Source organism: Agrilus planipennis, unplaced genomic scaffold (assembly GCF_000699045.2).
Source record: "Agrilus planipennis isolate EAB-ADULT unplaced genomic scaffold, Apla_2.0 scaffold235, whole genome shotgun sequence".
Taxonomy (NCBI): domain Eukaryota; kingdom Metazoa; phylum Arthropoda; class Insecta; order Coleoptera; family Buprestidae; genus Agrilus; species Agrilus planipennis.
In genome coordinates, this window is record NW_020438970.1 from 304,055 (window position 1) to 330,396 (window position 26,342).

General features: G+C 36.9%; 1 long non-coding RNA gene across 2 annotated transcripts in view; it reads left to right on the forward strand.

Annotated features, from left to right (window-relative positions):
• Window positions 1-13,671, forward strand: part of LOC108741678 — a 90,374-nt gene extending 76,703 nt beyond the window's left edge. For both annotated transcript variants that reach the window (XR_001938543.2, XR_001938544.2), the window contains one exon: window positions 13,633-13,671. This is a non-coding gene — a long non-coding RNA (uncharacterized LOC108741678). The remainder of the gene's footprint in view (window positions 1-13,632) is intronic.
• Window positions 13,672-26,342: the final 12,671 nt, after the last annotated feature.

A 26,342-nucleotide genomic window follows, 5' to 3' on the forward strand; every position in this document is an offset into this window, starting at 1 on the left:
GAGAAGAAAAAGTAGGGAAAGAACGAATGTAGAGATAGGAGACGAAAAATTAGAAGACGTGGCTGATTTTCGGTATTTAGGAAATCAGATTAGTCAGAACGGAATGAGTAGTAAGGATATAAAGCAGAGGATAGCGCAGGGTCGAGTCGCCTTCAATAAAAAGAAGTCACTTCTATGCTCGCGAACGGTTAATTTAGAAATTCGAAAAAGATTGTTAAAGGAGTATGTTTGGAACACGGCGCTGTACGGGTGCAAAACATGGACGGTTGGCGCGGCGAAAAAGAAAAGATTAGAAGCGTTCGAAATGTGGTGTTGGGGGCGAATGATGAGGATGCCGTGGATAGAAAAGGTTAGAAATGAAGAGATATAAGAAATAATAGGAGAACAGAGGACTATATGGAAGTCAATAAGAAATAGGCGAGATAGGTTGGTAGGACACCTCAGGCATGAAGATCTAGTCAGAGACATATTAGAGGCAGAAACAGGAGTTAGGAGGGGTAGAGGTAGACCTAGATTAGATTACTATTCGCAAACAGTTAAGGATGTGGGTTGTTCTGGTTTTGAGGAAATGCGAAGATTAGGTGAAGATAGGAAAGAGTGGAGGTGCGTGTCCTACTAATATTAGGACTGATGACCTTATGATGATGATGAAGGGTAGTTCTATCCGATCCAAGCCTGGTTGTCCGATTCGGTCCAAACCAGACAACGAACAGGATGAAATTATGTAACTTAACATCAGTACAAAGCAACCCCATCCGGACTACGTCTGACGACCATCAGACTGGATCCAACTGCTCGAAAGGCCTAACAAATTTGCGGTCGAGAACAATTTTTTGTGTTTGTACAATAGGAATAATAACGACTATTAGTAGGTACGCTCTAGAATATTCAGTTCTTGGTTATAATTGGTATCATTTATAAATTTCCTTAGGTCTAGTAGGTGGGTACCTCCGGGAACAGTGACAAAAAGGCTTTCTTCGCTAATGAAATTACTCAAGTTGAACGTGGGAAACCGTTTAACGTAATGAAAACTAACTGCATTTTTTTTTTGGGGTAGTGCGCCGCCCTTTGTGTTATTGCCCGCGGCTGTGGAATTCCAAAGGGGAGTTTCTGCTGAAACGGAATTAAATTGAAAAGCAATTACTTCACTATTAAACTCTTTCTAGTATAATAATAAAGTGCATTAAGCGAGTGTACGAATTGTTATCGTCCGTCGTGAAACGGTTCACAATAAGACAATTTAATCCAGGGGCGGATTTACTTAAAGGTTTTTTGGGCTGTAATCCAGGACCCCGTGTTTTGTTAAGATTATTATCGAGAAGGGGGAATCTTCAAAAGATACCCCCTGAACATACTTAATATACTAAAGAATGTCTTTATATACAACATTCACAGTTTTTTTGTCATTAGACAATACAATCTGGCCGGTACCGCCGCAACCGCTATAGTCCCTGCATTTTAAGTCTGTGATATCTTCGAAAATATTCATTTAAATTACATGCTGTAAAGGGCCATATTGATCTATATTAAATGCACAATGTATTTAAAAGTACTTAATTGGATAAGAATTAATGCTGTATTGCCTACAATCGCTTCGTAAATAAGTCATTGTTTCTCATAAAAAGTAAAGGATAAAAATGGTTATTGTGCGTTATCCCTAAGAGATAGACATATACCATCCCGGACTTTTTTGTAGACCCTTTTAAGATGTACAATATTGTAGTACATTATTTTGATCTGTCTCGTAGGGTTCAGCCAGCGTTTGCAATGTAAGCGCAAAAAATGTGTTTATTTACGACATCACATTAGAAACCTCTAAAATTATTAGTGTTTCCCTACTATATTATGCATGTATTATACATATAAACCTTCCTCTTGAATCACTCTATCTTTTAAAAGAAACCGTATCAAAATCCGTTGCGTAGTTTTAAAGATTTAAGCATACATAGGGACAGACAGCGGGAAAGCGACTTTGTTTTATACTATAGTACGAGTACGTATAACAAGTATAACATAACCATTCATAACCTGTCAATTTATTTTGCAATAAGAAATGGCAATTGGTTGAGTAATTAGGAAGGGCCCCTAAGCAGCATTAGCCCAGGGCCCCACAAATTCAAGATCCGCTCCTGATTTAGTCGTTTGGATTTCCCGTTTTGCATTTTACCGTAAAAATGGACTTAAATCATTTAAATTCGTTCAGTAAATGCACACACCACCTATACCTACCCACCTAAGACCAGTAATTTATCCGGTCTTGTTTTTATTGTTCCCGTACACGTCACCATGGACCAGGCTTATGTGAGATATGCTCGGCCCCGTTTTAGCGTGCAAAAGTACAATGTACGCTGCCGGTAATAATAATGGCTTTGCTCCTAAAAGGAAGGCATTAAGCCTTTTTATGAATCCTGATGTATATACATATATATTCATCCCACTGATGATACACTTTCTTTATTTCCATGCATTTCCAGCGAAACATCCGATTGCGTGTAGACTCCTATTTATTCGTCGCCGTGTTATATATTGCATCCTTTTGTGCAAAAAGAACCCGGCTCCAAACAGAATTTTTATTACACAACCTCAAAGGAAACTAACGAAATTTGATGTGAGCCGAAGCAATTTTCAGAATAAGGCACGCTGTATGCAGGGCATTTAAACAAGGGTGCATTCTGCACAGAAACCTATACCTGCTGGATGTAAGCAACTTCATCATCATCATCATCATAAGGTCGTCAGTCCTAAGACTGGTTGGACACGTACCTCCACTCCTTCTTATCCCGAGCTATCGTCAGCTATACTTCGCATTTCCCTAAAACTTGAACATCCTTAACTATTTGCGAACAGTAATTTAATCTAGGTCTATATATCCAATATCCATCCCTATAGTTGTTCTGTCATTAATAATGTTGATCGCCTCTTCTCTGAACGATTCTCGTTAAAATACATTCAGAAAATAAAGAATCATTATAAGAAAATTCAAACTGGATCGTTATCATAAAAATGATTAGACAAGAATGTGTGTTAAGATAGGATAGCATTCCAAATTCGTACCACCATCGCCACTGATAGGATCATCATAAGGTCGTCAGTCCTAAAACTGGTTGGACAAGTACCTCCACTCTTTACTATCCTGAGCTAAACTTCGCATTTCTCTAAAACTAGAACAACCCACATCCTTAACTATTTGCGAACAGTAATCTAATCTAGGTCTACCTCTACCCCTCCTAACTCCTGTTTCTGCCTCTAATATGTCTCTGACTAGACCTTCATGCCTGAGAAGGTGTCCTACCAACCTATCTCGCCTATTTTTTATTGACTTCCACAGAGTCCTCTGTTCTCCTATTCTTTCCAATACCTCTTCATTTCTAACCTTTTCTACCCACGATATCCTCATCATCCGCCTATAACACCACATTTCGAACGCTTCTAACCTTTTCTTTTCCGCCGCTCCCACTGTCCATGTTTCGCACCCGTACAACGCCGTGCTCCAAACATACACCTTTAACAACCTTTTTCGAATTTCTAAATTAACCGTTCGCGAGCATAGAAGTGACTTCTTTTTATTAAAGGCGACACGACCCTGCGCTATCCTCTGCTTTATATCCCTACTACTCCTTCCATCCTCACTTATCTGACTTCCTAGGTATCTAAAATCAGCCACTTCTTCTAATTTTTCGTCTCCTATCTTTATATTCGCTCTTTCCCTACTTTTTCTTCCCTTGCATATCAGTATTTTAGTTTTACTTTTATTTATTTTCATACAGTACTGATCTGTCAGTACCGCTTCCATTTTATTTAAAGCTATCTCTAGGTCCTCCTTGCTAGATGCTAATACTGCTATATCATCTGCAAATCTAAGCATACTAATCTTTTGCTCTTGCATATCTATCCCTACAGTAAGCAACTTGGTTAATCAAAATTTTGAAATCAACTTCTTGAAAGTACGCAATCTCCCGAAAGAGATTGTTTTAATTTCACCATTAATTAATTAATTAAGTTATTTTTAAGCAAAAACAATTGCTATTTATCCTTAAACCGTAAACGTTTCGATTCCTGCTTGACGTTTCTTCAAACTGACGGTGAACGTAGTACTTGTTAGAAGCAACTTATTTTACTTATTGGGAATAGTCCTTTTAACCTTTTGCTAGTTCTGCTTGAAAAGAACTGTTTAGATGGTTTAAAAATTAAATACGTATTTTAATTTTGTTCCAGAAGTCCCATTTATTAAATAGATCTGGATAAATATATCGGATGTTTTTGCACAAAAGGTTTGAAGCTACGGATACCTACGACAATCATAATGCCTTTACTAACTGCAGATTGGCTTTTATTGAAGTATCTAAAGACTAGAATCCAATAATTATTTCACGAAATCCTCCGATACAGCCACTTCAGTGTAAACAATGCCAAGTGCAGAGAAAGGCACTGCAGAATTGTTAATCTCAGAATACAGGAGTGGACGAACAATTTGATTCGATCGAGTGTAACGTAAAAAGCCAGAGAAAACAGTTGTTTAATTTTTGTTTTTAACAAAGAAATTATGTGTAGCCATTACTTGTTTTTAAACAATTGGTTTCACTACCAACAGAGGAATTTATCAATTGTTTCTGTTATGATTTGAAACAAATGCGAAAAACATTAAAATTTTCTCATGCAATTGTTTCTTTAAATATGAGATAGTATCGACTCCAAAGCATTGAACTCCTTTTGGACTGTTATATTTAAATAAAGTTCGCGATTTCTCTATAAGGAGAGTTTAAAATTAAGTACTCTATTAGGCCATGGTGGTAACAGGATTGAAATGTTTGAATTCCTTGATTAGACGAACGATTTGGAATATTTAGGGTTGCTGATTCACTTCTGCATGTATCAGTGTATCAGTGCCCTGCAAGTTTTGGGAATGAGGAGGGGGGGTCAGATAGGTGCCCCCTTTTATCGAAAGCTGATTGAATTCCGAAAGCCGTAGAACCAACTCACGTTTCGTTCCAGGTCAACAATTTCATTATCAGGATACTTTGGATTGGTGCCATTGTGTAAACTTGGTAAACTTAGTTTGAGTACTATTCTATACCGATAGTCCCCGTGCCGACTTCTTTAATTGGGTTTGTCGGGATGCAGCAGTCGAACTCGTCCGTCCCTCATCTGTTACATCCGTCTGTCCGTCGGTTTGTACGTAGTGATGGAGTCGTCGGCTTGCCTGACAACAGCGTCTTCGGCGTCGGCGTCGATTTTCGAATTTATCTTCGGCGTCGTCGTTAACGCGATCAGCAACTTTCGGCAAACTAAGATGGACGCGTTAAGTTCAAAGTTGAGCTTTGGCATTAGAATCGACGCTGACGACGTCCTTGCACTGCGCTTGGTGACGCTTATTTATTTTTTTGCCAGGGATTGTCAAACCAGCTGACAACGATTTGTTTCTTACGCGTGTCTGAGAACGCGGCGTTGGAAAACCCCATCGTCTTCAACATAAAACAAAACAAATACAATAAAAATCCTTTTAAATTTGCATGTTGTCACGTATATACAAGGATGTAAAGGTACGGCCTGCGATCCTTTAAGCACTTCGTATAAAAGTAATCGAATAAAGTTTGCTTTTTGTTTAAGCAGATTTTGTTTGATGCATTTCGTCTTTTGTTTCGATTGTAGGAGTTTCAGAAAACAAATGCTCTGCTTTTGTTTTCGTATAAAAGGTCAAACTGCTAATTGTTTATTTTCGTTTGTTTTCGGATGATTGCCGGCTATCTTGTGAGTGCGCGGATTCGATTGGATTTTGTTCGTAAATTGACTGTAAATTTAATAAGGCAGTCGAGAATCATCGGAGGAAATGTCGTAAATTGAAATGCATAAAAGGAGAAGCCAGTTTATACATCGTAAATTCGAGTGCATTGTAAAAACTGTCTACTAGTAAACGGGAGAAGAACTCACGGCTTATTACATATAAGTAACACTTAAACATGTGACGAACCAGTGACTAAAATGTTTCCATTGATTTGTTGAAATCGATGCACAAGTGTCCGCAAGGACTCAATATCCTTGGCGACGAATAAACGAAAGGGTTCATATGTCTATAAGGAAATTTTATTTGCGACATACGTAACTTAATTTTTCATTTCAACTTTCGGCCGCGATCCTTTCGGATTTTGGGAGTCAGCAGCGACGCCGTAACTTTGAGTTTGAATCAAGTTAGAGGGAATAAGTTGACGGAAATCCTGGACTTTCGGCGGGATAAAGTTCACCGACGGTAACTTGATTAGGGACCATGCGCGAGAACTATATGTTCTTTACTTATCTCTTTTGAAACTTTTATCTGTGCGGGTATTACGAACTTGCCAAAACTTTTAAAGTTTGTAAATGTAAAAGAAGGAGAATAAAACCTCATTGGTAGCTTTTATTATGGACTATATGTAGGTAATTATACCTACAGTTATACTTCATTTATTTTCTCTAGCGATGTGCCCCTTCCAATATCTTGGATGCGCGCTGGCAAAATCGTAGGTAGGGAGAAAAAAGCACTTTATACTCTCGACTCTTGTTCATTAAACATACTTTTTCATACAGTACCTGCCAAAAGTTTTGTTCAATCATGAATAGTAGTGCGAGTCGAAAACAAGCGTTAAAGCCTTTAATATGTCTTCAAATATAAATAAACATCTCGTTGATATTTTCAGTAGTAAATGGTACCAACAACAGCACATTTGAGCAATGCAATTGTAGTGGGTGAAATGGTCAATTTTTTTGTGCAGTACTGTACGGATTATACGCTCCTCGCCGGTTAAAAGTTTGGCCTAGAGATGTCTCTTTCCTTTTCTGGCCTAGTGCTGTTCTTTTCTACTTTGCGCCGGTCAAACTGAAGGTCACATCGCTACAGAAAGTAAACGAACGGATGCGTTTTCTTTTGTTTTAAAGTTACCCATTGCGCATCAAGTTTCTATTAATGCCATTTAGGCAATGTGGTTTGTGTTTATAACGGGGTGTACCGACAGGTGTTGTCGTGTGTACGAAAGACCTTTGCGGCCAATCAAATTACTAATTCTGTTTGACTAAACTGTTTCGCAGGCCGTTATCGCATTAGGATTACTATTGATTACCCACAGAGATTTAGGAATAATTAGTGCACTTAAAGGAAACGTTAAAGTCACACAACAGATTACAATTATTATCAACCTGTATAATGGCTTCTTCAATTACATTATTGTATAATGAGATAGGGGCGCACACAACACACCGGATTCGGATTTTTTCTGATAAATCCTGTTTTCAATTGTTTAAGGTATTTGTTTCACTTCTTTTCAATAATAAGTACCTACGCAACATTTGTTTTTAGATGATATTCTTTTGTTTTCGTTTTTTATTATTATATGCGTATAACGCATCAGATTAACCCCTACGGAGTCGTGGGGTTAATGACAATCGGGGCAGATTCATCAATGTGAATAGATATGTGAGAGCTTAACGGGATGAACTGAAACGTGTTTGTGCAACAAATCTTTTTTAAAAAATCCGCATTGCAGAAGTAATTTTTTAACTGCGAATAAGCAATGGGATAAACGGCAGATACGCGATGGGTGCTTCTTTTACTATTTGTGGCAATAGGTATTAAAATAAACTGGCGTAATTACGTGTAGATTTCTTTTAGGACTACCTACCAATATAATTGTATTAGGTTGTAGGTATTTCGATTTCGAAATATTCCACGTAATCTTTTGTTTTTATGATTACCTTTCTACCCTGCGTAAGTGATAATATAACGCCGTCCATCTAAAACTTTCACCGAGCGTGTCTAGTTCGTATAATATTGCGGTCAATTGACGTATTTTCATTGAGAGCGATGCTTAGACTAAATTAGTTCCCGACGATGGGCAGGGATGTAACCAGTACGTCCTTGTCCTTTCTTAATGGGCTTAATCCAGGACGAATTTCCGCACAATTGCTGCAAAGCCTCGACATAAGCCGTCGGGTTTATTCGGAATCGTTGATGACTATTGTAATCCGCGTACGTGTCAAATTACGACAAGACGGGATGTGTCCGCCGCCATTTTCCCACAAAAATTCAAGAAAAGACAACGCCACGTCTTTTGTTTTAAGTATCTACCTATATGCAAATCGAAAATGTTCTCTCAATTGCGTAAGTGTCTAATTGACACAACTCTGATGTTAATTTTTGGTACCCAATGGTTAATTGGATATATAAAGAGGAAAAGTTGGTTCGGAAAAAAAAAAGAAGCGCCACGAAATAACTTTGCTTTTGTGTAACGAAGAGTTTTTCCTTTAATTTTCTTTGTCGAGATCCATCTTCTTTTCATCAGTTCTGGACGGAGGGAAAGAGCACGGGGCGAAAATAGCGCTTGCCAGCAAAAAGGACGTCCTCCCTTCTCTGACTAATCCCGGCATTATCCTTTTGTACTTTTCGGCGGACAGTTGAAAAACCCCGGGCCCCCGGCCAGAAGAATTTGTAAATGATTCTCATGGAAAAAGGAAACAGTCGAAAGGCCAAAAAGCTTTTGTTTGTCGCATTATTTCTTCTCTGTTTCTTTCTGTTGACTGTCGCGTGAAATACACAAGCACGCACACACACACACACGTATGTGTGTGTGTATATCAGTCTATATACGCCCAGCCGGCTTGATCTGCATTACCTTAACGAGTTTTAAAACTTCCACTGTAATCTTTTACGTTAAAACGGTTTTATGGTCCTGGCAGAATGGCAATAAGCACGATTAAAAAGGTTAATGGGCACATGTAACGTACACTAAAATTTCAACAATGATTTAACGCGACTCTTTAATTGGAAAATGTTGCCCCTAAAGTCGTCACCCGACTTTTGCCTCTCGCCATGCATGTAATAGAATTAAAACGTTGGTCTAAATTTTAATTTCACTTACACGTCCACACCCACAAACAAATGAAGGCATTTCTTTTTTTTTTTTTTTCGAAACAAGTTTTAATAAAGACAAATGAAATAGACAAAAGAAAAACAAATTCTTTTCTGAAACAAGTTTTAATAAAAACAAATGAAATAGACAAAAGAAAAACAAAACGGAAAAGGCTCTTGTAATATAATATGAGAATTCATTTTAATTTTTATCCACTATAAATTTTCTCAGTGCGTCCTGACTTTCTGCCTTGTTTTATGGACTTATGTAATGCACCCGGCAAGGAAAACTTGCGTAGTAAATCACTCAATACAATCGTTCTACTATTTCTCTACTTTCTGTTAAGATAACTTAATGACGGGGACACAGGAATAAGTGAATTGCTAATACTTTATTACCTGAATACTGTCCTGTGCTGTATTAAAAACAAAAACAAAACAAGAGATAGCGATTTGTCACGACACGATGGTGTTTTGTTAATAAGGGACGACAACGCAGCACACGTGTCATTCCATTGGCAATACGCACCCTTTTTTTTAATACGACAATGTTTTACGGCAGTTGTTTTATGGTAATTCGGTAATTTGTAATATGGAAGAACTTCCCTTTGAGGACCGAATATGCGTAATTAGATTAGCGCTTATTAAAGAGCTTTAATAGGGTGAGGCCGGCGGACAGCAGACCCTCATGCTAGGAAGGGACTTGTGATAATAACATTATAAATAAACATTATCTATACAATCATGTTATTGGACGTTGTTTTCTTTGACAACAAGTGAATTTTAGGGGTGGTATCAAAGTGGTAACTGTAAAGGCCCTTGTTTAAATTTTGCCGCGAAATAAATTTCAACTAGACTCGGGTTAATGATGGCACAACCCCGTTCGCCACCCTCTAAAAACAAATAATATCTTCTGCGATCTTTCGGTGCAATGTGGATCTCGTTTTCAGGAAAATTGTCTGGTTTCTGTAACATGTTAGGTAATTGTTTCCTTCGGTTCTAGTCGCGAGCTCGTAATGCCATTGCAATTTCAAGCCAATGGCCGTTGTAATTGTTATTTGGGGGTGGAACTTTGCATGAAAATGGACTAGACCGCAAACGTTGTCCTCGTTTTCTGACAAGAAACGAACGCAAGAACTTGGCCATCTTATCTCATCCGGTAAATTACCCAAGAGAAATGCAAACTTCTGTCAAACTGCATGCAGCATTAGCTAATTCAAACCGAAATTTTGCTTTATTGGAATACATGGTAAAAGGTTTTGTCTCTTATTTGAAACCATTACAATATCATAATCATAAGGTCGTCCGTCCTAAGACAGGTTGGACACGTACTTCCATTTTTTTCTATCGTCAGCTATACTTCGCATTTCCCTAAAACTTGAACATCCTTAACTATTTGCGAACAGTAATTTAATCTAGGTCTATATATCCAATATCCATCCCTATAGTTGTTCTGTCATTAATAATGTTGATCGCCTCTTCTCTGAACGATTCTCGTTAAAATACATTCAGAAAATAAAGAATCATTATAAGAAAATTCAAACTGGATCGTTATCATAAAAATGATTAGACAAGAATGTGTGTTAAGATAGGATAGCATTCCAAATTCGTACCACCATCGCCACTGATAGGATCATCATAAGGTCGTCAGTCCTAAAACTGGTTGGACACGTACCTCCACTCCTTCTTATCCCGAGCTAAACTTCGCATTTTCCCTAAAACTAGAACAGCTCACATCCTTAACTATTTGCGAACAGTAATCTAATCTAGGTCTACCTCTACCCCTCCTAACTCCTGTTTCTGCCTCTAATATGTCTCTGACTAGACCTAGGAGTCTTGAGGAGTCCTACCAACCTATCTCGCTTATTTCTTGTTGACTTCTGTTCTCCTATTGATTCTAATACCTTTTAATTTCTAACCTTTTCTACCCACGGTATCCTCATCATTCTCCTGTAACACCACATTTCGAAGGCTTCTAACCTTTTGTTTTCCACCGCCTCCACCGTCCATGTTTCGCACCCATACAGCGCCTCGCTCCAAACATACTCCTTTAACAATCTTTTTCGAATTTCTAAAATTAGCCGTTCGCGAGCATACAAGTGACTTATTTTTATTGAAGACGACTAGACCCTACGCCATCCTCTACTTTATATCCCTACTACTCCTTCCGTCCTGACTTATCTGACTTCCTAGACACCTAAAATCAGCCACTTCTTCTACTTTTTCGTCTTTATATTCGCCCTTGCATACCAGTATACATAATGATGAAAAAAATTAGTCTTATTCTTGTACCATTTTTTCCAATTTCGCCGAATCTTATTGGAATAACGATCGGATAAATTTCCCGTTACGTATATGTCCACGGAGGGATGCCGTGGCGATTTTGATTTTGAGAGGGAAGACCAAGACTTACAGCCCCCACAGGAAATATTTCCCAGAGTCTATTTAGGGTCGCTGCCCGAGTACGCTTCCCATAAAATATGAATTGTTGCTCTCTCGGATGAACTTAATAATATCGAAACCGTCCGTGATTCAAGGAGACGATAAAGTTCGAGATCATGATCTTCCGCGTGTGATTCAATAATCCCGTTAAATTTTGAACAAACTTCCAACATTGTACAAAGATAAATACGACGCTATAACTCTATTAAACTTTACGTATCTATAAGCATTTAATATAAACCACGAATATTTTTAGCTGTAATCCAAGTTTTACTCCACAATATTTAAAGGACTCTATGTATTGTATAACTGAGAACATCGTTTAGCAATTTTCTTAAAAAAAAAAAACAAAAAAGAGTTGATTTCATATGTTCTGATTTTATTTTGTTTTTGATGCGAACATCCCGGAGCAGTTTTAGTTGGAAGCCAAAGGCATTAACGTTTGCCTTGAAGTCACCTGGGATATAAGTATCAATTTGCACCAATTGCACTCTTAACAGGTATGACCCGAACCCTGTCTGGTAATAAATTTGGAGATAACAGCTTGGACCGGCGCTTATTCCACGTGTGTAATTCTGCTAATTAGGGGCGGTTTTGCCAACGAATTCCACAATTACTTTAGCTCCATTACTGGAAAGATGAACAATCCCATAAAATGACCCTAAAATAAATTTTGTGTGGTTATTATGCCAGTTAATTTACTGGTCGAACATTAGAGCGTAAAGGTAGTAAATAATAACAAACGAAACAGTTGTGGGAAGAAATAATAACAATTGAACATCGAGATACATATTTTAGACAAATGACTGTTTTATGATTCTCATTAGACATTCTGATATTTATTTAAAAAAAATGAAAATAAAATTCTATGCTACCTGAAATTCACCTGTTGGAGGAAAGGCGACGTTTAATTAATTAAAAAATTAGGGCAACATGGCCCACCCTTGTTCCGGTAATTTGTTTCCGCAGCGGCACAACACAGGCCTTATTAATTTTTATGCTAATTTTTTTGACGTAGGGTTATCGACCGACTAATACCACTGCACATTACCATAAAGTGAAAAAATGATCACCCTAATGGATAATGTTCAGACTTGATTATGATGGTACACACCCTTAATACGAAACAAGGAGTTATGGGGTTAGTGACAAAGCATTCGTGCATTAAAAGAAAATTTAGTACTTAACTTTCGACAGGAGCGTACCTACAATGGAGAGTGCTAAAAAGGATCGTCATACAACCGGGCAAAACCACATTAAATGTAGTAAATATTAGTAAATATGATAAATTATTACAGAAAGATAATTCCCCATTAAAAAGATTATTTCTGATGTCTAATGTGAACAAACGAACTGATGGAAACAATCCACTATCAAAACATAAGAGAAGCTGTTTCAGTGATGACATTTTGTTCTTTTCTTTTGTTTATACTTCCCATCATTACTCTCCACTTCGTTAATGATGTTGTTTGTCGAAGAACACATGATGCCCAGTGCTTTTTCATTTATGTAATTGCCGAAAGAAGGGAGCGCGTTATGTCACAATCAGGATGGACAAAAGGGCGGATTAAGCCTACTTATAGCCCATTATGTTTTCCCCGTGGCAACAAAAATGCCTTTGTTACTGCGTGATTATTCTTTCTGATTATATTTTATAGGTAACTGTAGGCAGGTACATAAAATATATTATGAAAGTAATAGACATTTTTATCTACTGGATCATGCAATTGTTCGTTACGTTTTTGTTTAAGTTCGTAAATAATTTCGAAATAAATCGTTTAGTCAGTTCTGCTTGTTCTTTAGCTTTTGTTTTTAACGAAGTTTTTTTCTGTGTGTGATTTATGGCTTTTTTAAAAGATAAGGAATTCGGTCCGGCTTACCATTGGTTATACTAATAGGCAAAAAATAGATCTAACGCAACTGCTCGCAAGACAGCGTTCAGGACACGGAAAGGACATTCGCCGAGAGTTGATAAACATGTTGCAATATTAAACGTATAATTGAGATTTTCAGTTGTTTGTCGAGAACGGTAATATCAAGCCGAATTTATTTGAATCGGGTTGTCGCGTTGAGTGTGTGTGTGTGTGTGTGTGTGTGCTAATTAAAACTGTACAAATATTTGTTTCAAAAGGTGAGCAATTATGTTAGTCGTTGATTTTTGAAGGCAAATTAATATAAAACGTCGAGTTTTGATTTCAGTTTAATAAATAATGTTTCATATTTGTTCGCTTTTTTGATGATATTTTATGTATAAGTTTAATTAAATGTTTCCCTAATCAATTTTTAATAATTTGGTATCGAATCGTTCGTTCCAGATGCTGATAAGATGGTCCGTATTAGGCAGCCTGCGTGCGCAGAGGGCTTCGCTCAACTGTTCCAGAATCAAGGCAAGTTATTTAGATCTTTTGTTTTAGTAACTGTTTTTATGTATTGCTTTTGTTTTTTTAACAATGTACATGTCAATTAAAAATGTTTACGCTGTAACTTGAAAACGTGCAGTATTGTATCTAGGTACATAAGCGAACCGTTTTGCTCGTTAAACAAATTAACTGAAACTTTGTTCGTCGAGTAGGAAATGTGAATTGTGCTTTTCCATCCAAAGCTCGTATTTCTTTATTTGAATCGTCTGAAAGATTTACATGGCCAGAAGTTTTATTAAATGTTTTCCTTTCAATTAGTGTGCGAGAGCGTCTCGAAAGCTGGAAAACTGACTGCTCCAGGGACGCATTTGCTACATTAACTGATTAGTTTATTATTGAGTTAAATAACGAGCGCTTTGCTTGTAGTTTTCGGGTGTGGAAAGCTCCTATCATTTTCAGTAATGTGATAAACCTGATCGATGTTATTCTAGATAAGTTTTGCTGCTAGATTAAACTTTTAGGCACCAATAATCCAACAGTAGATTTCCACTTAACTCTTTATTAGATAATATTAAATTTCCACAAACTAAATATTTTCGATAATTTTCTTTTTAAAAATCTAATGACTTAAATAAACAAGGAAAACTTTTTGTGTTTTATTAAGGATTTTGGTAATTTATTAATTATTTTGCGGCGACTTCTTCAACCAGTAAACAATTAAAAAATAACCAATACATAATTTAGAGAAGTAGTCCAGATTATTCTTGAAAATCTCCTCTAATATGTCTGCAAAGTTCGATTGAAACAGGTCAAGCCGTTTCGAAAATTAATCCGTTTGAATTTAAAAATGGCAATTGTTTTTTGATATTAGATACAGGTATATAATATATGTGTACATACAGGTGCAGTAATGAGCTAATAATTGATTTGAAATCCTTTTTGCCAGTTGTTTATATAAACAAGTGTGAGTGATGGTAAAAGGTGCTGGGGTTGGAAAACAGTTAGAGGAAATATGTTTTCCCCGCGAAAATTTGTGGTCGAAACGATAAGTATATCGTGGGTTGTTTTGGAGTGACTCCAATTCGGATTTGAAAAACACCTTATTTACTACACACGACGATAACGGCGGGCGCCCTATTTCATCGCAACCCCTCACCCCCCCATTCCGAGCCATAAACAATTACTGTGCATCCTTTAAAAATGTACAAACATTTTACTGCACCCAGACACATATACAGACACACACCGAAAGCAGTCCATTAGTGTAATAATAAATTATTTAAACGTTCCGTATTTTTGTCTGAATGTTTTGCATACCTACCCATGTATACACTATACATATAGCTGGTCGTCTGGAGTTTCCAATGCATTAATGCATATCTTGGGCGGAAGTTGTACCATGTACTTACCTTTTAAAAATTCCGGCCAACTTCCAGAGAGAACTTTAAGAAAGAGCCTCCGGTTCGCGGCTGGAAAATTAGCATTACAAACTTGGATAAGGCAAATTGGTCGCGGAAACTTTAAAAATTTATTATAATAGACTTCCTGATGGGCAAAATAAAAAAAAATATCCAACCGCATGATATGCAACAGGCACAACTGTTTTGTTTATTGATAAAAACTGACTTTTGGAATTTAATTTTTATTCATGCAAAATGCTGTCTCCAAATGAATAATTGTTACCTTTTATTAAATAATTAATAAGCAATCAGTAATGGGACTTTCTTCTAAAAGTCCTGGAGAAATCTTTTTTACAACTTTTTCGTACTATTTGTTTTAATAAACTATGTAATTTGTAACAGTATCTATATGTAAGTAAGTAGAAGAGATAATAACAATTTTATTTAACCTAAGCGACAACCGACGTTTCGCATTTCGAATAATCACCAGTGACTTTAAAATTCACATTGGGAAAGACTTGTTCTAAATGGCGAAACGTCGACTGCGGGTTATTCTTTTGTTTATTTAAATTTTTCACACTTTGCTACATGTTCTATTAAAAACAGGATAATAGGTACTACAACTGTATTTCAATAGGTAGGAAGGCACAATTTATGAAAAGTTGATTCTTAATAATTTTCTTTTATAAAATTAAATTAGTAAGTACATATTTTGATCCTTTGGCTTTTAAAATCCACAAAACATGAAACCTGTGTGTTTATACTTTTTTTATTTCGTAATTTGTAAACTTCAACTTCAGCAGTTTTCCTTTGCCTTTAAAAGGATTTCGACGCTCCTATGGTATCCTTCATTTGTATGCAATTTCGGGGTACATTTTCCTGATGTTGTGGATAAAATTTGCACAGGTGATGTACCTATTGTCAAATTGAGACGAATTTTCTAAGATATAATAACTACAGACAACCGAAAAAGTTTCCAATTAATGACGACACCTAAAGGGTCGAAACGTATCTTAACTATTTATATTTAGATGATGAAATTTAATTGAAATTTATACACGTAATGAAATACAGACGTATAAACCGTATTCCTGGTGAAATCTATATTAGCGGGTTTCGTCATTGATTTGGGTCCTGGTGGTGGTGGTGTTTTGGGGGAGAGAACAATATTGCGTGCTATAAATAAAATATCGTTCCTCCCGCTAATGAAACTACCATCATTAATGCGTTCTCTTGACATCTGGTAATTAATTTAGCTTGGTCATGTACTAATAATAATTTAAAACAGCCGACATGTCATCAACGGAGGCGCTGTAAAATAGAATATCCAAATAAACATATATTATTATTTACTCTGAATAGATACTCAACAAAAACGAGCTCAATATCGAAAAATAAAAAAAATACTACGCCATTATTTACTTAGGGGTTGTTAGTTTTCGACTGTGTTTATGAATTTACCAAATTTAAATTGTGAATTTTAACTGCTGAAAAGAATACACTTTGCTTTTGTTTTTTTTTTATTCTACACCCATCAGATGTTCAAAATCAAAAAAAAAATTGAAAGTAGATATAGCACCTACCTATCGTATGTCTTTTCGCAATTCAACGTAGTTTTTTACGTAGGTATTTCACGACAGGTCCGCGTGACAAGAGATTCCAATTTTCTTTCTTGTGTGGGATTTGTATAAGGGAGGGGTTGCTCCGGGGTTAGTGACTTTAGAAGCTTCGGATCGAATGACATTTGATTATAATCGGCGTTCGGACAGGTTGGGGGTAGTAAAAGTGCTCGAAATTATTCCGTATGGCTTAAGCGCCCGTTGACAATATCATTTTCCGTTCGTTAGCGTCTTTTCACCCGCTTACGCCACGGGGAGTTAAGACCGACTGAGATTATGGTAACAGAATAAGGAAGAAAAGGCACTAACGAATACACCCGGTTCCCAATCGACTCTTATTAAGCACAAAATACTCCTGATTGCAATCTATCCTACACTCTCCATTTACGTAACATAAAAGAATTTCAATCCAGAGCTTAATTAATTGAATCTTGCATGCATTTGCTTCATAATGATCGTATTTTGTTTATTGATGGTAAATGTAGAAAAAGGCCGGAACAACAAAAGAATTCAGGTCAGATTCTTTTGTTCGTTGTATTTTTGTTTTTCCTTTTGTTCTGACAGCTATTGTTTTCCAGCAAGATCTTTTCCATATTATAAATTTTGCATTTGTTTTTCCGTAAGGTTTTGTTTTTAATTGAGATGCTTCCGGTGCATAATCAAATAGTTTGGGGAAATTACGGTTGCATAACGCACTTACCTACCGATGAAATTGGAATGGGGGTGGTGGTAAGGGGCTGGTAATGGTGATTATAAGTGAGAGTTTGCGTTCAGACGGGTGCATAATGGAATTATTAGTACGAGCCATTTCTAGTTTCAAATTAGCCGAAAAGCTTCGTAACTTGCATTTCATACTCAAATGATAAATGCACGCTTCGCAGATGTTAGAATAGACCGCATTAGCCTAATTTGTTGACCCAAAACGCACCACCACCACCACCACGGGTTTTGTTTATGATTAATATGGATGTATGCATTTCATGTGGGCAATCGGTACTAATTACATGCAGCGAAGGTAATACAAATAGATTTACCTGAAACCAATCCCTTTCAACCATTCCTAAATGATCCTTAAACATTTTTATTTATATATATACTTTAGTCAAAAAAGGACCGAATAATGATGCATTTGTTAATAGTTGAGCGTTACCAATTCGCGTAATCAATTGTTTTTTATTATTGTCTGATAGTTTTTTGTTTACGTCGTTACGAATATGCATTTGTTATAAGTTGAGAGTCAAATATCAGTTGTTTTTCGTTGTTTCTTGGTTGTGAATATCTATTATGAGGTATGTTAGGGAACACTAATAACAAAAATACAACTAAACAATTATTTGGCACATATTGAGCGTGTACACGTTTCAAGTGTGTTTTGTGAAATATGTTGGCGCACCATCATCGGGGGCGAGTTTTGGCTTCGGCATTTGCTACAACAGTTGCTTCATAAGATGCATTACGGTAATTAGTTAGTCGAAAATACTATGTTGCTTGTTTGCGATTAATAACAGAGAGAGAGATACGGGGCCTGAAGCTGAAATTAATTTCGTGGAATGGTGTCGCATAAGGGCGGCAATTAATGATAATTATCATATATTATTCGATCCCGTGGGACGAACGGGCGGACACCGAACCTCCAGAGAGCTGCACCGTTTTTTGTTCGTGTGAAACTGACGAAAGAAAGCAACCGGGATGAATACTTATTGTCATCGTTTTGTGCAATTGTTTTTGCGGATTAAAAACATCTGAAGGTGGTCACTTCTTTAAGAAATATAATTTTAAGGGTATTTGTTGTTCGGTGAGTACTTCGCCTTATTCATCAGCTCGTTTCTAGTCGACCATTCATCGAAGAGATTTCTATTCAGTGCGGACGTCCCTAGGGAGTGATCGATCTGATATTTTAAAAACACCTTCGTTCTTAACGCAGAAAACTTTTCTCCCTCGTCGTTAATGCACAAGACGAGGGGTTAAAGTGGCGATCATTCGGCCACGAATGATGGACCATGATTTATTCCAAAAAAAAAAAAAGACCAAAACGTAGTCAATTCAAAGTACGAAGAATGCACTCGAAATCGGTACCGCGTATCTTTATATCATCTCTCTCTCTCTCTCTCTCTATATATACATAGGTAAGTGCATGTATGCGAAAGAACATTTTCGTGAAAAATCGGCGTTGTCCAATTCATCTATTCGACGTTTGCCGGTGATTTAATAAATGACTAGCCACAACCGACGGATGGGTGCTATCCACCGAATTGATTTCGTTCGCATTCGGACGAGAGGGGATTGGGAAAATCGGAACGAACCGGGATGTAGAAGCTTCAATTGATGGTACATTCTATATACAAATTGTGGCCCTTTTTCTGCTATCCGATCTACCAACAAAGAATATATTTTTATTCGGTTTGCGTCATCACAACAGATAGTAAACTTCGGCGAAAATAATCCTTCGAATATTGACTTTTGTAATGCCCAACATCATCTTCATCGTCAGTCAGAGCACGCATCTCCAGTTTTTTATATCCTGAGTTAATCTTCGTATTTCTCTAAAACTAGAACTTCCCACATCCTTAATTATTTGCGAACAGTAGTCTGATCTAGGTCTACCTCTACTTCTCATAACTCCTGCTTCTGTCTCTAATATGTCTCTGACTAGACCTTCATGCCTGAGAAGGTGTCCTACCAACCTATCTCACCTATTTCTTGTTGACTTCCATAGAGTCCTCTGTTCTCCTATTCTTTCTAATACCTCTTCATTTCTAACCTTCTTTAACCACGATATCCTCATCATTCCCCTGTAACACCATATTTCGAACGCTTCTAACCTTTTCTTTTCCGCCGCGCCCACTGTCCATGTTTCGCACCCGTACGACGCCGCGCTCCAAAGATACACCTTTAACAATCGTTTTCGAATTTCTAAATTAACCGTTCTCGAACATAGAAGTGACTTCTTTTTATTGAAGGTCACTCAACCCTGCGCTATTCTCTACTTTATATTCCTACTATTCCTTCCGTCCTGACTTATCTGACTTCCTAGGTATCTAAAATCAGCCACTTCATCTAATTGTTCGTCTCCTATCTTTATATTCGATTTTTCCCTACTTTTTCTTCCCTTTCATCCAAGTATTTCTGTTTTATTTTTATTTATTGTCAGACAATACTGTTTTGTCAATGTAACTATATCTAACTCCTCCTTGCTAGATGCTAATACTGCTATATAATCTGCAAATCTAATATCCCTAAAGTTGATCTGTCTTATAATAACTGAATTAATGTAAATATTAATTAGCACATCTTCAACCGAATAATCTCTTTAATTTTTAAGTACAAAATGCATTCTTTGGTACTTAGTTATCGTAAATCCAATCAGATGAAAATAGCTGCAATGTAATCTTGTAATTAATCAGATTCAGATTCACCTGGAGATTGTTCATTAATCAATTGTTAAAGCTGACGACCCGTCTCAAGAATATTTTTGGTCCTTTTGTCCTACTGAGTTGGAAACTAAAGCGGTGTCTTTAGATTTTGTTCGTCTAAATTGTTTTTTGATATACCTGGGCAAAATGCGTTTAACTCCGGAACGTTTGTCGTTGAAGCCGTCTTTACGATGCACATGAAGACACGTCATGATGACACGCTGTAAATTGAACGTAGTCTGATGGAAATGTTATCGCGTTGACACTAAACTTCCTTATAGTGATGCAGTTAGCAAACCAGTCTTCTGAAAGGGCGCTTTTTCTCAAACAAAGTAAACATATTGAATCAAGAATCACAGAGAGATAGAGTAAAAATGTTTGTTGTTATTTTAAAACTAACACTCTGACGTTTCGCCCTAAACAGTGGACTTTATCAGGGTAGGATATTATAGCTGTAACTTCAGTACTTTCAATAGAACCACAAAGAGTAGATTTTCGCAATTTTGTTTAACTCAGACCTAACATGTTTCACTAAACATTCACTTCTTTAGAACAGTAATTCTAAAATATGACCTTAAGACTTTAAGCAGGTTACAATTAAGGTTGATGGTAAATACAATTAGAATTATAGGGGAGTTATTTTACTTAATTCATGAATCTAAACTTGCCTCAAATTTAGGTAATCATGGAATTATCCACACGACCAATGAGTAATCTCATGGGGAACTTCTAATTCCCACCTTTCCCTACGTAAGTGGTTATCAAGTATATGGTGTTGTTGGAAGATTGATTTCTTTCTGTAAAAAATGAAATTTCTAAAATTCTGAGTATAATTTGCTTGCTTCGTTATTGAATTCCTTTGAAAAGAGTGCCGGGTGCTTTTTTTTCTTGGAATAAGTCTTTAAGATTTGGAAAGACTGTTCATTCCAGGAATGTAAAAAATGTAATCAAAGCTTGTTTACTAAGTTCGAAAGGTTGAATAGCATGGAATACTGTTTTACAACAATTTTCTTGGTCTCGAGGGGTCTTTATTTAAAATACCCCAACCTTTTGTTTTGAAACGGCGCTTGTTCAAGGAATTTTTCAATCATATTCAGTTCTATATATAGATATATACACATTTAATAATATTTCGGCAGAGTTAATTAAGTACTCTGCCTAATTTAGTTTAGTTCAGTTTCAGTTAACTGCTTTTTATTATGTTTTTCTCAAATAGGTACAATTTATGACTGCGATGTAAGTGTTAATTAAGTCGGGATTAGAAAATTCATTGTTACCATTACAGGTAATCTCAAATTAATGAGTCTCTCGCAGTAAGAGATGCGGGTTCGATTCCCGACGAGAACGTGAAAGTTGCAACAATTTTTTTTCGTAAATTTGAGGTTAACTGTAATGATAAAAATTAAATTCATATTAATGTATTGAAAATGCTACAAAAATAGTTCTAAAATTCTCAATAACAATACGAATATTGCACAAAATCTGTTTCGTGTTCATAAAGTTGCGAGACCTGTCGGAAAAAGTGACGATAAGCGGACGGGGGTTGGGGGTAAGATTAAAGTTGCACGTGTGCCAATTCGGGAACAAACTTTGGTCGGCTCGCCGCCACCGCTTGCCACGATTTCTTACTCCGTTGCCGAACTTTTCTGTTAAATTTATGTTGTGTGTCGTTGTCTGCAACTTTTAATTAATCCGGAAGTTTCGAGACGCGTACGCGTGACGAATCCCAAACGAAAATCCCCCGTCATTTCATAAATATACTTATGTTAAGATTTCGCACAAAAAGGAAAAGCCCTCGAGAAGCCGAAATTTCAACGGTTCGTCGAGTTTATTAATAAAGCATTCGGCTGTTGCCGAGTTATGAATAATTTATCGTTACGTAAACTGGAATAACATCCTTATTAGATGCCTAGATGTCTTGTCATCGATTAAGGCCAACATCTTCAGTTGTAATCGTTACTTTATTTGGTTCGTTCGTTTATTTGTTTACCAGTCAGAAACTCAAATACAAATTCCAGTTCGTAATGTTAGCCAACGATTTCAGATGAAAAATAGTTTTCTTGTGGTGGTTGTTTTCAGATGAAAGCATTAAAAGCATTAAGAGATTAGCGTGGGATTCAAATTATATGCGTTTTAAAACTTTGAAAACGATTAGTTTGCTTATAAATCCCTAGACAAAAATTTTCAGTCTCTCAGAGTCTTTCACAGTCTCTCAGTTAATGCCTAGGTGTTTTTATGGATCTCTCACAGTCTCTGTATGAGAGACTCAAACGATAAAATTGTTAATTCAGAGATTCGAGTCTCTCACAGAGAAACTGAATGAATGAAACTGAAAAATTGAGAGACTCGAGTCTCTCGTAGAAAGACTGGGATCTTTGAAATATGTTGACCTTAGAAAATTTTAACCATGTCTATCGAGACACCACTTATTGAGAGATTCGAGTCTCTCGTTCAGAGATTGGATACGAAATGAGGATCTCTCTGTGAGCGACTCGAGTCTCTCATTTGGAGACGCTAAACAGTTTTTTTAACAGTCTCTCGACAGTCTTTCTCAGCGACATCAGAGAGACTCGATGAGAGACGGAGACTCGAGTCTCGCTTTCAGAGACTCTGAGAGACTGAAGATTTTTATCTTGGGACGTTCTGAACCGGCTCTAGAATAAGGTTTTCAACTGAAACGTATTAGCACCATCCGCCTACAACTCCACATTTCAAACATATTTTTCCAAACTTGAACTTCGTTGTTCTTTGAACAAAATACTACACTTGCTTTAGTGTATAGTACCTAGATGGCGCGCATATAATAAACGTTAATAAAGCACAAACTCTGCGCTCGTTTGTCTTTTTAACAGCATACATAAAATCTATAGACGTTGTAGTACAGTACGTACATGATGCTGTAGGTGTAAAAGTAATACATATGCATAATGTGTTTAAGACGTTTAATGTGAAGTTGACTAGCTAAATCGTCCACTAAAATATTTATATAATGTACGCCGTTTGTTATGGCCCTGCGCTTAAACGAAATCGCATTTGTAAGGGTTATAATTCAAAATAAATAAATTTTACGACAACACTTTACTATTTAGTTTGGCGTGAAATTTCGTCGTGAAGGGGGACGTTAAAATTTTGTTAGAGTTCGCAATTGAATTGGGATCGCCGGGGAGTAGTTAAGTTGTTGGCCGTGGTATTTACGAGATGTATTTCCAAATAACACTAATCTCGTCGTAGAGTCAAGTAAGTAAAGTGAAGGAATGAACCATCGTCGTTTACTAGATTGCAGCATTCAATTTAATTAGCTCGTTATACCTATAGCTCTACGATGAGACGACGAATGCCAAGCCAAGTCACCTTTGAGTTTATCCCTGTCTCTGATCCCTCTGTGTACTTGTATTGATTTTGTACTAGTGCCACTGTGCCACGAACGTTTATTCGTCAAGGTAAAGAAGCACTTGTCGAAGCAAACCATTCGAAATTATTGTAGGTAGGTAGGTACTCGATTCCTAGCTGCCTCCTGGCGCAGTACCTTCGCTTATCATGATCTCCTGTAGATACTGGAACGAGATTGGAACATCGGGAAACACTTTATCAGCATTAGAAAGTGCTTCGATAGACCGTCGATGAACATTATTTGACGTTTTGAGGACGCAAACTGTTCAATCAATTAGTTTGGACAAGAGGACACTCGATAATGTTTAAAGCACCCGTATCATTACTGCCCAAGAAAATTACGAAATTGGTTTTTTATTTTGTCATAGAACTGATACGTTCCAATACTTTCGTTAATATTAAAAGCATTTATTAATAATTACGCCATTAATCCCAATGATTTTAGACACATCAAGTAGTATATCGATTTATTAATTCTAGAGGTTTCATTAATTCTGCATTATTTTCATCCATTACTTTTGATCATTATACAAACAGAATTATGGCACCTATATCCCATAATTCCAAAATTATCCATTAATTCCACACCTTTCTTCAGGCTCTACAAATTCCAGGTATACTACGGTAGTTAATATTTCCCTTAATCTTAGAATTATTTTAATAAGTACATCATAATTACCTTTAGTATATCTCTTAATTCTATCATTTTCCATTAATTCCTAATTCATCCGTTTGCTTTATTAATTCTTTAATCTCATAAATGTTCAGTAATTCTTTGTTTCCATTAATTCCATTATTTAGACCGATTCCTTTCTATATCTTTCGTTATGGTTTTGTCCATAAATTCCAGCATTATTCAGGATGTACAAATTAAAACCTAACCTAAATTATTAAAAGTTCTTCAAGGCTATGATAATATTAGATAAAAGAATGATGATTCGTATCTACCTATGCAATTGTTCTGTAGGAAAGACTTGAAACGGATTACATAAGTACTAAAATTCGAAGTTCTATACAGCGAACTACTCTAAAGATTTCCATTAATTCAAGTAATCCATCACGGATTTCCATTAAACTCCGAATTCAGGCAATCTTACACTTAATGTCGCGGATGATTAACTCAATGTCACTTTACTAATAGGTAGATCTGCATAATTGTATGTAATAATTTTCCTTCTTTCTCTATAAATTACCATTTGAACTACCTAATCGATTTCGTGTAGGAACCATGTACCTAATAAAATAATTCGAAGTGGTCTGTCTTCTGTCGAAACTGCCAGACGCGGATCGCGATTTCGATCTTTTTGGATCTCATCAGCGTGTCGCAGGCAGCTCCGACAGGACACAGACCAACTTTTACTTGCTGCCTTAACAGTGCGTTTTAGAAAATACCACGAATGGCGCGGTAAACGCCATCTGTAGTACGATGCTATATTTTAGGATTACGTATGCTCCAACAAGGTCCATTTAAATATATGGATATCTACTTGCTGAAACGAATCCCGGCGTAGCTAACCTCAACGTGATAGGCACGTTACCATAATCGAATAAAATAATCCGAAGTGGTCTGTACTCTGTCGAAACTGCTAGATGCGGATTGCGATTTCGGTCTTTTTGGATCTCATCAACGCGTCGCAGACAGCCCGACAGAACACATACCAACTTTTACCTGCTGTCTTAACAGCGCGTTTTAGAAAATACCACAAATACGTAATCCTAAAATGTAGCATCGTACTACAGATGGCGTTTACCGCGCCATTTGTGGTATTTTCTAAAACGCACCTAATGTTTTTGTAATCACGAAGTTTTTCCGAACGGATAAAAATTTTCAATTGAGATTGGGTATACGCAAAGTGACTTTTCCTTATCCGTATCGACTTGTGCAGAAATTTCGCGTTTCTGGAGCAATTGTTAGGTAAATCCTCAAAAGCTACGGACGACGGTGCTAATGCCACGTTGGATTGTTGTTATTGTGCATTCGATATTGCGTTTGTTTCCGTTCGTACGCTAAGCTTTAGCGGCGCTCCGTTTGTCGACGGCTCGTACCGCGGCATAAATTAAGCTTTATGTAAATATGCCAGTCGGCTGCTCCTGAATCGAAGCTGGCATTGCATAACATTCGTTATACATATTTAACGCGGGAACGGAAAACACGCCGACTCGTTCGTACAAGATTTAATTGGCATAAGTGGCGTATAACCGTTTTCATTATGTGCAACACTTTAATTGAAGTCAGTGCCCTTTTAAGGGCCATGCATTTTTTAATGAAACCTAATTTTCGTATTAGCCAAAGGGTCATTTAAGTATTTTTATGCCTGAGACCCAATAAGTGGTTTTGGTTTTTTGGTAATACAAAATAATAAAACTAAGAAATACACCCAATCGATAAAACGGAATACTTGAACGAGAGACACACACAACACACACACGCGCGCGCACACACACACACAAACACACGCGCGCGCACACACATACACACACACGCGGGTGCACACATACACACACACATACACACACACACACACACCACACACAGACACACACACACACGCGCGTGCGCGCGTGCTCACACACACACACACACACATCTAATGTAAATAAGAATAACAATTTCGTTAATAAATCTATTATCTATCTGTCTATAAACAATATGCGATTAGCAATTTGCGCCCTTATTTTTGTTGTGGGCAACGCCGAAAATTAGATAAACATGTTCGAAATCGGGTCGTTACTTTTAATTCATTTCCCGAATATTTTTGCATCGTTACCACCCCAATTAACATAATGTGGTTGTCGAGGTGCCTACTGAATGACGGTATAAATTGTCTATTACACTAAATTTC